At 47.7% G+C, this 12,613-nt stretch overlaps 1 protein-coding gene across 1 annotated transcript in view; it reads right to left on the minus strand.

Annotated features, from left to right (window-relative positions):
- Pirt (phosphoinositide interacting regulator of transient receptor potential channels) overlaps positions 1 to 12,357 on the minus strand; it is a 17,395-nt gene extending 5,038 nt beyond the window's left edge. Inside the window, exon 1 of the mRNA XM_055594239.1 lies at positions 12,266 to 12,357. The gene's annotated coding sequence lies outside the window, so the exon portion shown is untranslated. The remainder of the gene's footprint in view (positions 1 to 12,265) is intronic.
- Positions 12,358 to 12,613: the final 256 nt, after the last annotated feature.

A 12,613-nucleotide genomic window follows, 5' to 3' on the forward strand; every position in this document is an offset into this window, starting at 1 on the left:
CACACACACACACACACACACACACACACACACACACACACACACACCCATCACCGTCATTTTGTAACTGTTGTAGTAGAGCTAAAGCTGAAGCTTCCCATTTGCTTCAGTTTGCATTCAGCTGAATGCGACCCCCAGGGTTGGGCTTGGGAGGGTGGCCACTTAGCCTGATTGTGGTGGTGTGCAGGGTGGCTTTGGGAAGGTGGCTAAATTAGAAGTGGTTGTCAGGATGTGGTGTCTGTGACGGGGTCCTTCTGCATGTCTCAGAAAAGGAGGAGAGGTGGGACACACCTGAGTACTTCCTGTCTCTTACCTGTGTAATTCCCTGTGCTGACCTTGAGTTTCCACCAGCAAGGGGTCACTACGATTCATACCCTCTAAACTGATGGGGGGAGGAAGGTATTTTTCTCTATGAAGCAGCTGGTTGCAGCTATCTCATCACAGTAACGGAACGTGTGCTCGTGTAAAATCTAAGGGCCTGGAACCCAGCTCTGCCGCATCTTCTGAGTCCCTAGGGGCTCCCTCATAGCCTGTTCCGCACTCACTCAGGGGAGGCAGATCCGCACGTGAGTGAAGAGATTCAGAGCCTATGAGAGCCCTACCTGCCTGCCAGAAATGTCTCCCTCAGATCTGCGAGTTCTCAAATGCCTTCAACGTGGGATCGAAGCCTTTCAAACTGGGGATGTGTCCTAGTGTAACGCCCACGTGTCTACAGTAAGGTACTAAGAGATTAGGGACTGATGAAAGCCATTTTCTCCCCCTGTGTGCACGCTCATTTTTTTGAGGGGGTGGGGTGGGGAGGAAAGACGGAGGAGGCCCAGAGGTCTGCCTCACCCGTGTCACTATGGTCTGTCTGGTAAAGTGCTTCACACCCGAGAGTCTGTAAACTTGACAGAATGAGTAAGCTCTGAACACACCTCCTGCTTTCTTTCCTCCCTCTTCTTCACACACACACACACACACACACACACACACACACAAACACACACACACACACACACACACACACACACATTTGCGAACTCGCCAACGTAGGAAGGGAGTTTGAGAGACTTCTCCTGCAGAGGTCAGTCCACTGGGGAAGATGGGCTGTCCATCACAACCATAATGAATCCCTTTTACAGCTACTGTGCTGCTGGAAGGGCCTATGGCAGACCTAATGGTGAAGGCAAGGTCACTGTGCCAAGGTACAGCTTTCTGTCTTCAGTCTTCCTTCACTGTGGGTCTCAAGCTGATCCTTTTTCCTCCCTTACTCCACCCACTGAAGCTCCGTCTTAGTAAACCTCAAAGGACAATTCCCACACCTTCCGCTTTCTAGATTAAGCAATTACGGACATCTCCCCACTGACAGGAGGCAGCAGAAGTCATAAAGTTACCGAAACCTTCAGCATTTAGACATTCTCATTCAGATGCGATCCACGGAGAGAGATAGTTGGGTCTCAGCTTTCAAAAACTGCCAAGGTTGTTTTCGTAACCATAGGCACAGGGGATGCTGGCTTCCTTTGGGAATTGTGGTGTATTTGCATAAGCTAAGCCATCATTTAAAAGGAGATCTTCTCTCCTGTGGGCTGGGGGCAGGGAAAAGACGTGTGGGAAAACGTTGGGGGTGCTTATGGAAACTTATGGTTGCCGAGAATGTTTGAGTCTTCATCAGGGTGGGTAGCCATTCTTAGCATTTCTCAGGGGAGGCAGATGCACTCCTGAGAAGAGGGTGACGCCACCCCTAGGCTTGCTGAAAGCACCCCACACCTTCTCTTTGGTTCGCAGTTACTAGCTTAGCTTTACTTTGCGAGGGCCGAGACTGAGGCATGTAGCTTGGGCAACCCTTCTGTGGCTCCCTGGCCCCGGGCTAGCTTCTCAGGTCACTCTGTTGGGAGTCAGGCAGAGGTATTTGCTGTGCAGCACACAGAGCTTTGGGCTATACAACGGCCAAACCACTGAGTCCTAGGGATCCACTGCAAGAATTTATTTTGAATTCCTCACTTTGGAGCTCCCTCCCCTCCCCCCCCCTGAAGTAACTTTCACTGAATACGGGAGAATTTAGGTCTGTAATTCCCTAACGCTGACCACCAAATTCGTGGGAGTCAGAGCGCTGTTGTTAGGTTTTCCTGTCACCCATAGTCACTCAGTTTAAAACTGCTCCGAGATTAGGCCCTTCCTTCTCTTCTGACATCAGAGTAACCTTCATTTTATGAAATGCCTGTGATGGTGGGAGGTGATTATTGATCTTGTTACTAGTTGTACTTGACAGGGAAAATTTCTGTCTCGTATCTGTTTTCTCTGGCCCTCAGTTAATTTCCATTTTATACAGCTATCATTTGTGACTGAACTATCATGTATCTATCCATCTGTCATTAATCCGCTATCTATATCTTTGTATCATCTGTCATCCGGCAATCACCTACCTGTCCGTCCATTTATCTCTCTATCTATCATTTTTCTCCTAGAGCCCAGAGTGGGACAGGGGGCGGGCAGAAACTTGTAAGATCCTGGACAGGTGCTTAAGCCTCTAGAAATCTAGTAACCCTGTATACAAAATAGAGATCACATGTGTTGGCCTCACAGTGCTGCTATGATTGTCAAATTTCATAAAGAAAACACTTCTATGCCACCACTTGGCTTGTTGTAATGAGCAAGCTCAAGTCCCTCCCCCCTTGCCATTATTACCATTTTTCCCCCTGTCTCCTCCCCTGTGAAATGAAGGAGTGGGGCTGGGTAACTTCTAAAGTTGTTCTGGATTGGCCTGTGGAGAGTTAGTTGATTTGAACTCTGAGTATTCAGGTTTCCATAATATCACCAGTTGAGGGGCTGTGTTTTTCAACATTTTATTAAAGTTCTCTTAAGATTCTGCCCTTGGCCCAGCTTATTTGGGCCAGAGTTTATGAACAGAAGTTCTGTGGTCATTTTGGATTTGGCATCTCATTGCCACAGATGGGGTGTCTATACAATTATGGGATAGTTAGTGGCATCTGGGGCAGCTACCTTCCAGATGCCAGTAGGAACTGCTCAGCCTCGGCTTATGACCCTTTAGCAAGGAGCCCAGGCTTGGCCGAATGTCACCTGGGAGTAGAATCATTGCTGTAAGGTTCCAGCTGGTGCCAGCCTTTCCTCTCCTCTTCTTGCAAACTGTGGGGGTGGGGCTCCTCCTGTGCCTCCAGGGCCCCTGGCTCACGGAGCAGCACTTAGCTAGGGACTGCTCTTGATGCCACAGCTCAGAATGGGGACGGGTGACACTTGGGGAGTTAGGTCCAGACAGAACAACCCTTTCAAACCTCAATTAAAATAGTGTGTGTTTCAGGGGACCCCTCACTCACCACAGTGTTATGCTGTGCTCCTTGGATGATTCAAAAGAACCCCAGGATATGCTCTAACTTGAAAGAAAGATAATATTTAAGATAAGAGAGAGAGAGAGAGAGAGAGAGAGACATAGGTAGATATATTGATAGATAAATATGGGGAGGAATTGGGAGAAGTTAGGGGAGGCGCAATATGATCAAAATATATTTATGAAAAAATACTGGGACACCAAATACGTCTCACCAAAATCATTGGTGTGTGTCCTGTTATAGGTACCACTGGCAGGGGAGGAGGCAAGAATGACCAGGGTGGTTTCTTACCAGAGAGAAGCATGAAAGAAAGTACAAAGAAAGGAAAGAGTCCTGGGTCCGTAGGAGCTGAATCGGTTGCGTGCTCCTCAGAGGAAGGAGACAGAAAAGTGATAGGCCTCACAGTGCTGCTATGATTGTCAAATTTCATAAAGAAAACACTTCTATGCCACCACTTGGCTTGTTGTAATGAGCAAGCTCAAGATAGACCCTGAAAGGGAAAAGCTATGGTGATGTGGTAATTGTTTTATGGTGGCTTTTAAAATACGTTCCGCTTCCTTTAAAGTCCTAGTCAACACAGGGGTGGGCCCGGATGGGACTGAAGAGGCTAATGAAAGGTTTCAGGGCGGGGCCTCCAAAACAAACCACAGATTTGAATGTCTGTTGCCTTTGGGGCAGTAATTTGAGAAGGACCTGTGGCTCCCAGAGGTCAGGTTTAGGAAGCCTGAAGGAGGTTTAGTGGGGGGGGGGGGGGGGAAGGGGCCTTGTTTAGGAAAGCAGCTGGTCAGTAGCAGGCTGCGTTGTCTTCAGGAATGGGGTGGGGGGCTTCATCGAGGGGACTCACACAGGCAAGAAGCCAGACCCAGAGTGTTAGCTATAAGGTTTCATTTACATAAGATTAGAAACCAGATAAACCTATCTGTTCTCGGAGCGGTCAGGGGAGCGGCCGCTTGGGGTGGGGTTACATGCTGGAAGTGCTGGAAGCAGGTGCTGCTGGCCTGGTCTTGGGCCCAAGGGGCAGCCGCTCCCACAGTCAGTTCACAGTGGAACAGGACACTAGCAGTATGGCTAGTTCCTGTTATGTATTCTGGGTCCCTGAAATATTACACCAAGGAAATTACCAGCCATAGCTCAGCACAATCCTTTCTTGGGATTCTGAGGAGAACCAATTTGGGATAACTAAGGAAACACTATCCTAGGCCAGAAGAATCTTTGCCTCAGGGTAAATTACTGGTCCCTTTTTCCCCTCTGTTTCTCACTTACAGGTCCATTCTTACAGACCTGTGGCCTCCATTCCGGTAATCAGCATGGCTTTAGCTGCACAGCTTTTGGCCCACGGAAGGAGATGCAAAGGGGGCTCCTGAAGGGGAAGCAAGCAAAGGCAGTTTCTGTCCTCTGTTGGAATAGATTTTTCTTCTAGTGTGTTACAATTTTAATTTACTTATTTAAATAGAGAATATTCAATTTTTGATTGACATATAGTGGAACATACTTATGAATTCTAATGTTGATTTTCTTTCATTTGTTTGTTTTTCTTTTTTTTTTTTTAAGATGGGATCTATGTAGCCCAGCCTAGCTAGCCAATCATAGAATTCTGCCTGTCTTTGCCTTCCAAATGTAGTGATTAAAGGCATACCCCACCACACCCAGCTTTCAAATATGATGTTTTGATAGGCCTATGTAGTTGGACCTCACATCCACAGATTCAACCAACTTTTGGTAAAAAATATGTTTGAGAACAATTTCATTCAAACTGAACACACAGACTTTTCCTTACTGTCACTTCCTAAACGGTATCACAGAACAAAAATTTAAGATGATGATTGTTGCCACTGGGATGAATGGGGAGCCCTACAGAGTTTTCCGTTAAGGTCCTATTTGGTGTTATAGGCAGGTGTCCAGAGCTCACACGCAAGCAGCAGAAGACAGACAGGAAGCAGATATTTCCTTTTAGGACGTAGCCTAACAGTCAGGGAGAGAGAACATTTAGAGTGTACAGGAGGATATGCATTTGGTACTAAGCAGATTTTCATCATTTTATATAAGTGTCTTGCATGTCCTTAGATTTTAGTATCCATGGGGGTGGTCCCAGAACCAGCTCCCCAACAGATGCCAAATTAAATCAGTAATTAGCACATCTACTCCCTTAAATATTTTAGAACATCTTTGTGATGAGAACATTTTAAATCACTTATTCTAGTGGGTTTTTGTGTGTGCATGTGTGTGTGTGTATGTGTGTGTGTGAAAATTTCTGGCCTGAAATTTTCCATGTAGCTCCAAGGTTGCCCCGAATTCTTGGTCCTTCTTTCACATCCTGAATGCTGGGATTGCAGGCATGCACTGAAATACCTCACCAGTCTAGCCATATCAACAGCTCAGAGTGTTTGTTCAGGCCTTTTACATGCCAGGGACAGAGCTGGGTACCAGACAGGCCAAATCCAGGAGAACACAGTGGCAGATGTTGCCACTTACAAGTGGGACAAGCCAGAGAGGAAACAGGCATTTCCCACACTTATCAAAGCCATAAGGAACAATGCAGAACACTGACAGAATGATGCTAGTCTTGGGGACCCTCAGAAAAGCTCCTGGAAGAGTAGCTTGTGAGAGGAGAACTAATGGACCCATTAGGGACGAAGGTACAGGCAGATGAAGAGAGGCTGTGGCACTGAGGGATGTGCGAGGGACAATGTGCAGAATTCAACTGTGTCACAGGCAGGAGTACTTGCTGAGTGCAAATTAAGAGGACTGTTGAATGGTGAGCCTGGGAAGGGAGGTAAAAGCCTGCACCCACAGACAGAGCCTCTTAAAGGCTGTTGCTCAGGTGAGACACGGTAGCCATGGAGATGGGAAGACGTGCATCGTTTGGAGGCTTAGTAAGCGCAGAGTGGAGCTTATGTGATGAAAGGGGCTGGTCAGCTGTGGTTACCACCTGTTCATATACAGCCTATGGCTCACAAACATTTTGTACTTTCACTAATAAAGAAAGAAAGAAATTTTGTGGAGTTGAGAATTGAACCTAGGGCCTCACATATGCTAGGCAAATGAGCAAGCATTGAGCTATACCTCTGCTGTGCTCACTGCATACTCTTGTTCTCTCTGTCTGTCTCTATCTCTTTCTTTTGAGATAGAGTCTTGTTGACTTTTCCAGGATAGACTGAAACTTGAGGTCTTCCAGCCTCAGCCTCCCGAATAGCTGAAATTACAGGTGTGCACAACCAAACCCAGCTAAGAAGTCTTCAAAGACTTATTACTTTTTATTTTCAGAGTTACTATTTTTAATTTTTTGTTCTTGAATGTTCTGCCTGCATGCATGCATGCGCACTGTGTGCGCGCCTGTGCCTGAAGCAGTCAGACGAGGGTGCCGTAGGCCTTGGGACAGAAGTTATGGCGGCTGGGGCTGCCATGTGAGTGCTGGGAATACGATCCAGGTCCTTGGCAAGAGCAGCAAGTGCTCTTAATCCTGCTAAGCCATCTCTCCAGTCCCAAATCCCCCACTCCTCACCACGGATTCTCCCCACACAATGGCTGAAGAGTTTTTGTATTTTGTACAAGGGTATATTTTGGAATATATATTGGAATATTTTGGAATATATATTGGAATATTTTCTGCAATCTTACAATTGCAGAAAAGTAGAATTTTGGATTCCTAGACAAGTGGCAGATGGGCCCTGCCAAGCTCATTAGTCTATGTGTTGTTCACCTCTGCTTCTGTATTGTAATTTCAGCAGTGGCTTCAGCAGAGCGTGCAGACACAGCAAAACCCAGAACACTCGCCAAAGATGTTAGCCTCTGACAGAAGACACCAGGGGCTGGCAGAGCGGCAACAGAAAGCGGCGGGTTAGGTGAGAAGAGAGACACCACTGTGATTGCACGGTTGCAGGTAGGTGGATCACCCTGCCTGCAGGTTCGGGAGGTATAAAGGAAGCCAAGATGTATGGAGAGTAATTACGGAATCTCGCAAGCAGTTCAGGTGGGGGACAGCCAGTGTGGTGTTTGGTTGTAGCCATGGAGATGGAAGGAGTAGAAGCTTATTAAAGAGTGAATAGCACAGCATGATGAAACAGTAACCATGAGCCCAAGTGAAAAGTGTTTAGGAAAAACAGGGTTTAGCTGGGCGATCACAGCTGACAGAGACAGGTGGAATACACACACTGTTGCCAGATTAAAGACATGGCGTTCGGTTGGATTTTAACTCGATAGAAGCAACAGGTATTTTTCAAAGTACAAACTATGCACACGGAGCTTGTATTGTCACAGTGCTTATTGTTTTTCTGAGACTCAAATTTAAGTCAGTGGCCTTGAACCATAAACTCTGGAGGCCCTACGACAGATGTACCATGATTCCCAAATGGAAGGAGGTTTTTATTATGAGGGTGATAAAGCTGAGCCTGAGAGCTCTCAGCCTGAGAGTTGGGGAGCTGAAAGTGTTTCTTGGGGTTTCTGAGTGAAGGAAGGAGCATTCCTCTCCGGGGAGGCTCTGAGGAAGAGCATGTATGGCAGACAGTGGCTCTGTTAGTTCATATTTAATTCAAGTCAAAGGAATGACCCAGTATTGTGGGGAGATTGAAAGAGTTGAGGAATTTATTTGTGAGGGACTCTGAAGTTCGGAAGATACCCAGGGAAGGAATTAGAAAGGGGGTGTCTGTGGCTTAGGGACATTTGGGGAATGTTCTGAAAGCCTCTGCCATCACTGAGAGACGATCGTTTCTTTTGGAGGTAGTAGGTGGGTCATTGTTGTTGTTATTATTATTTTCACATGTGTCTATGTGGGCGTGGACTGCCACAGCTAATGTGTTGAAGTCAGCTTATGGAAGTAGGTTCTAGTTCTCCACCATGTGGGTCCCTGGACAGAATGCAGGTTGTCAGACTACATGACAAGCATCTTTACCCCTTGAGTCATCATGTTGGCCCTGGGACATTGTTCACTGTCTGTCTGTCTTTCTTTGTCCCTCTCTCTCTGTCTCTATATCTCCTCTCTCTCTGTGTATATATCTCCCTTTCTCCCTTCAGCCTTCCCTCTCTCCCTGCCTCTCCTTCTGTCTTTCTTTTTTTGAAACAGGGTCTCACTATGTAGCTCTAGCTTGGTGGGAACTCACCATATAGACCAGGCTGGCCTCAAACTTATGGAGATTTGCTTGCTTCTGCCTCCTCACAACCTGGGTTATTGTTCATAAAGAAGATTCCACAAAGATTTATGCGACTGCTCCTTACATCAGCCACTACACATGGAGGCTAGAGTTATTCAAATGGTCTCTGAGTGGAGAGTCACTTTTTTTTTTTCTAGAGTCTGCTAGACATGGAGTTAAGAAGTTGCCACTGGCTTTAAAAACTTCTGCTTTCTCCTCTGAGGAGACCAAGTCGGGTCATCTCCTCCCAAGTGTGGAGAGGCGGAAGTGTGGCTGAAGGTAGCAGGTGTGCGCACTATATTCTAGGGATCTGTCTCTTTTGAATAATTAAAATTGGTAAGGTATTCTCAGATCCACTGCAAGACAACAAGTGAACGAAAACACCCATGGAAAAGTGATTGACACTGACGTGCCGCAGGGCAGTGCAAAACACCCCCCAAGGAGACGCCACCACACACTCACTAGAATGTCTAAATCTTCCAACATGACATTCGTCACATGGTGGATGGACCAACCCCAGCTCTCCAGCACTATTGTGCAGTCTAAGAATCTCATGATGTTAAACACACACCCGTCCCTTGACCTAGACGTTCAAACTCCTAAAAATTAAGCACATATGCAAACAAACTAACTCATGTATAAGAATATTCATAGAGGCTTTACCTTGGGGGAGGAGAATAAATTGGGCGTATTTACACAGTGGAATGGTTTATCTTCTGAAACACAGAAGGCTGTGCATGAGTCTCAAAGACACGCTGGCAAGAGAGATCAGTAACAAAAGAACACAAATGCTGGGCATTTCCATTTCTATGATGTTTCAGAAGTAGCTGAGAACCTGCTAAGCTAACAGTGCTCAGAACAGTGCAGCAGGGGTGTGAAGGAAGCAACTAGAAGTTGCTGAGAGGGCGCTCCCTGGGGAAGTGCACCTTCTAGTCAGCTCCTCCCTGCTTCTGGCCTGAGGGGAAGAGGTACCTGGGGACACAAAGATGCCTCAGTGAAATGGAGAGAACTGGTGTCTTTGAAAGGGAAGTTTTGGCTTTTTCCTCACACCTTCACATTTTGATCCTCCAGCCGAATGGCTTGGTGCTGAAGATCTTCAGGGTGAGGGTGATATTGAGGGGCCAAGATAACATGGGCTGAATATGTTTTTCCTGCTGTAGAGTCCAAGGTGCCTGAGATATACTTAATGGGAGGAATTGTAAGGAGAATAAATGAATCATCAACCATTCTTGTGGTTCCAGAAGCTAGCTCTTTCTTTCCCGAGTCCCTTGGGGCTGGAGCAAGTTTTTCTCCTCAACTTCCTGTGCTGTCTAGCATTGGTTAAATAAATGAAGGAGTTTTGGCAGATAGGGCAGGAGAGATAGGGCTTTGCTGGTGTCTGCCAAGCAGTTTACTCGGAGATTGGTTTTCTTTCTAGGTTTGGTTGAAGCCATTGAGGGCGGAAACATGGCTGGCCTTGTATTGCTAGTGAGAGACCAGAAGATTAAAAATCAGCAGCTATTGTTAATATTTAAGGCCTGAACTAGGTGGGTGGAGAAGTCCAATAATGCCCTAAGGGGAAGAACCCGCCTTATTGTATTCTTTCCCCACCTACTAGAGGTACAGTTGCTAGGAAACTGGCCCATTCCCCTAGGGAGGGACACCAGATCAATAATGATCTGGGGACCTTCCTATAGCCAATCAATTCAAAATGTAGCATTTTAACCAATAGATGCTTGCCAGGCAGGAATCACCCCTGCTTTGGGCATGGGAGGGACCAGAATCTTTAAATCACCCAACTAACCTAAGCAACCTGGGGTGCTCGGCTCTCACCGATTAGGCGGTGGGGGGTGTGAGCCCAAGCTGCAGCTTGTAATGATTTATAATAAAAAGAACCTCATGTATTTACGGCGGAGTCTATTTATTCCTGGTCTTTTGGGGTTCGTGAACTGGGCAGAACACTAGGTCCCCAGCCCTGTTCCTTCCCAGGTGTCTGTTGTGAACCATCTCCTCCCATCTTAGAGCAGCTGATGCAGTGGCAGTTGAGAGGCAGCTGTGGACTGGAGGTGGGAGGTAGAACAGACCTACATCCCTTGGCCGCCCTTCTTATCTCTAACCAAGGCTCTCAACCTCAAAGACTGTCCTGTTAGCCAAGAGCCGAACGAGCCTCCATGTCGTCACTAATATTAATTTCCCTTCACCCCCTTTCGTTACATGACAGGGCTGTGCACTTTTGCTTTACCGAGTCCTTCAAGCAAGTCACCGAGGGAGAGGCAACTACCCATCCCCGATTTCTTACTGAAAATCGGAGTGTTGGGCAATTAGGTGAATATGAAGACAAGGTGGCAATGTGAGTTTGGATGCCTGTGGCTCCAGAGCCCAGGTTCAGGTTGCTCCTGCCTTCTGGGTGGTAGTTTTGTTTTCCATTTTCAAATTGAGAGAATAGTGAGAAGGGAGGACACTTGAATTGCGGCACATCATTTAAAAAAAATTCTAGTGGAACTGGGTGCCCCATGTAAAACACATTGAGCAGCCTTAATATTAAAAAAGGCCCCACTGTGTTGCTGCACTCAGGCCTGGAGTTATCTGACTCCTCCGTCCCTCCTCCCCAGGCCCTTCTACCTAGAGAGAGCTCTGATAGGAACCAGGCTATTCTGGGAATTGCAAGGACCTGGTGACGGGGAGAAGAGAAGAGGGCACAGATGACCTCAGAGTGGGGCAGCCGGCCCAGCCGGTAGACCGGTGCAGAGTGAAAGGCAGGCCACAGGCTTTGCCTAGCGGAATGGCAATGGTCTCATATCCCGGGGCAGGACCGGATACGGGTGGGAAGAAGGTCTCTCTCTCCCTGAATTTCCCACTTCACCCTGCTCAGCGTCAGCGGCCCGATGCGCACCCCTAGGGTCTTTACCTCTCCTGGCTGTACTGCCCCACTTCAAGGAGTGCATTTGGTGATGTCTACTCAGCACCCTGATAAGGTGTGTGTGGCCCTGTGCCCGGCCTGATAAAGAAGAGATTAGAAACTATGGAATATGCTGCTGTCGTCGCCACCATCTGTGCCCAGACCGCAGCACTCCCAGGAAGGGGCCTTCTTTTCTAAGGTCAGAGCTCCACTCACCTTCCTCTCCGGGTCACACAAGTAGTTCCCGGGCCCTGTGGAGCTGCAGGCTAGGAAAACAGCTCAGGGGATACAATGTGTGGTTACGTTTGGCCTTCCTGAGAGGCGGAGTCCCCACGGCCCTCAACTGCCTGAGCAAGCCATGCCTTTGTCTGTGTTTTTATGTACCTGTCTTGCTCCCTCCTTTCTGAAATGAAGACGCCCAAGGCGGGGGTATGCTACCTTGTTTCCCTGGCACCCGCCCAGGGTGTCGGCCACACCTGCAGGAAGGGAAAGACCTGCAGCTGCTGAGGTTGGATGTAGGACGTCCAGGGGACAGTCTGTGCCCAGTACTCTGGGGTCTGTGGTTGTCCTTGTATTTGACAATTTGATGATTTTTTATTTTTTATTTTTTTTTTTGCTGCTGCCAGGGCAGAGGGTCCCTGCTCATTCCTTCCTTTTAATGGCTTCCAAGGATGGAAGGCTAGGAGTTCACAAGCAGGGCAGCCCTCACTGCGCATGGTATCTTTTCTCAGAGGGACCCAGCTCACCCCACTCCTGCCTGTCTTTTGGGGCAGTCCAAAAATGCAGCCAACTTCATCCTGTCTCATCTCAGACATTCACACTGCCTTCCAACTCCACTTCAGAGACTCAGCATACTCCAAAGCAAACTTCAAACCTCCCTTCTTTCAGGGAGAGACAGCGAAGGGTTGGAAGGGGGTGGGGTGTCTTTTCCTTACCGTGCTCAATGTCCCGGGGGAAGATGGGGACCTGGGACTCAGTCGGCGCTCTCGCAGGGAGGAAGCTGGCAGTGAGTTTCTGCTCAAGTCCTTCATCCCAGCTGGAGAAAGCCACCCTGGCCACATCAGAGTCAGTGTGCTGCAAATCACAGCCACTGAGAGGCTCCAGCAGGGATGAGCTCACCAGGAAATGGCCTAATGGGTTAACTCTTTGCAAGCTGCTGGCACAGGTGCTCCAATGTGGCTTTCTCAGCTCTGCTCAGCCACGATTAGACAAATCTTGTGAAAAATTAATGAAGCTTTTCTGCAGTGCGCCTTCGAGTTTCAGTAGAAGTGTGTGTTTGGCTG

Source organism: Psammomys obesus, unplaced genomic scaffold, assembly GCF_907164565.1.
Source record: "Psammomys obesus unplaced genomic scaffold, mPsaObe1.curated_primary_1811, whole genome shotgun sequence".
Lineage (NCBI taxonomy): Eukaryota > Metazoa > Chordata > Mammalia > Rodentia > Muridae > Psammomys > Psammomys obesus.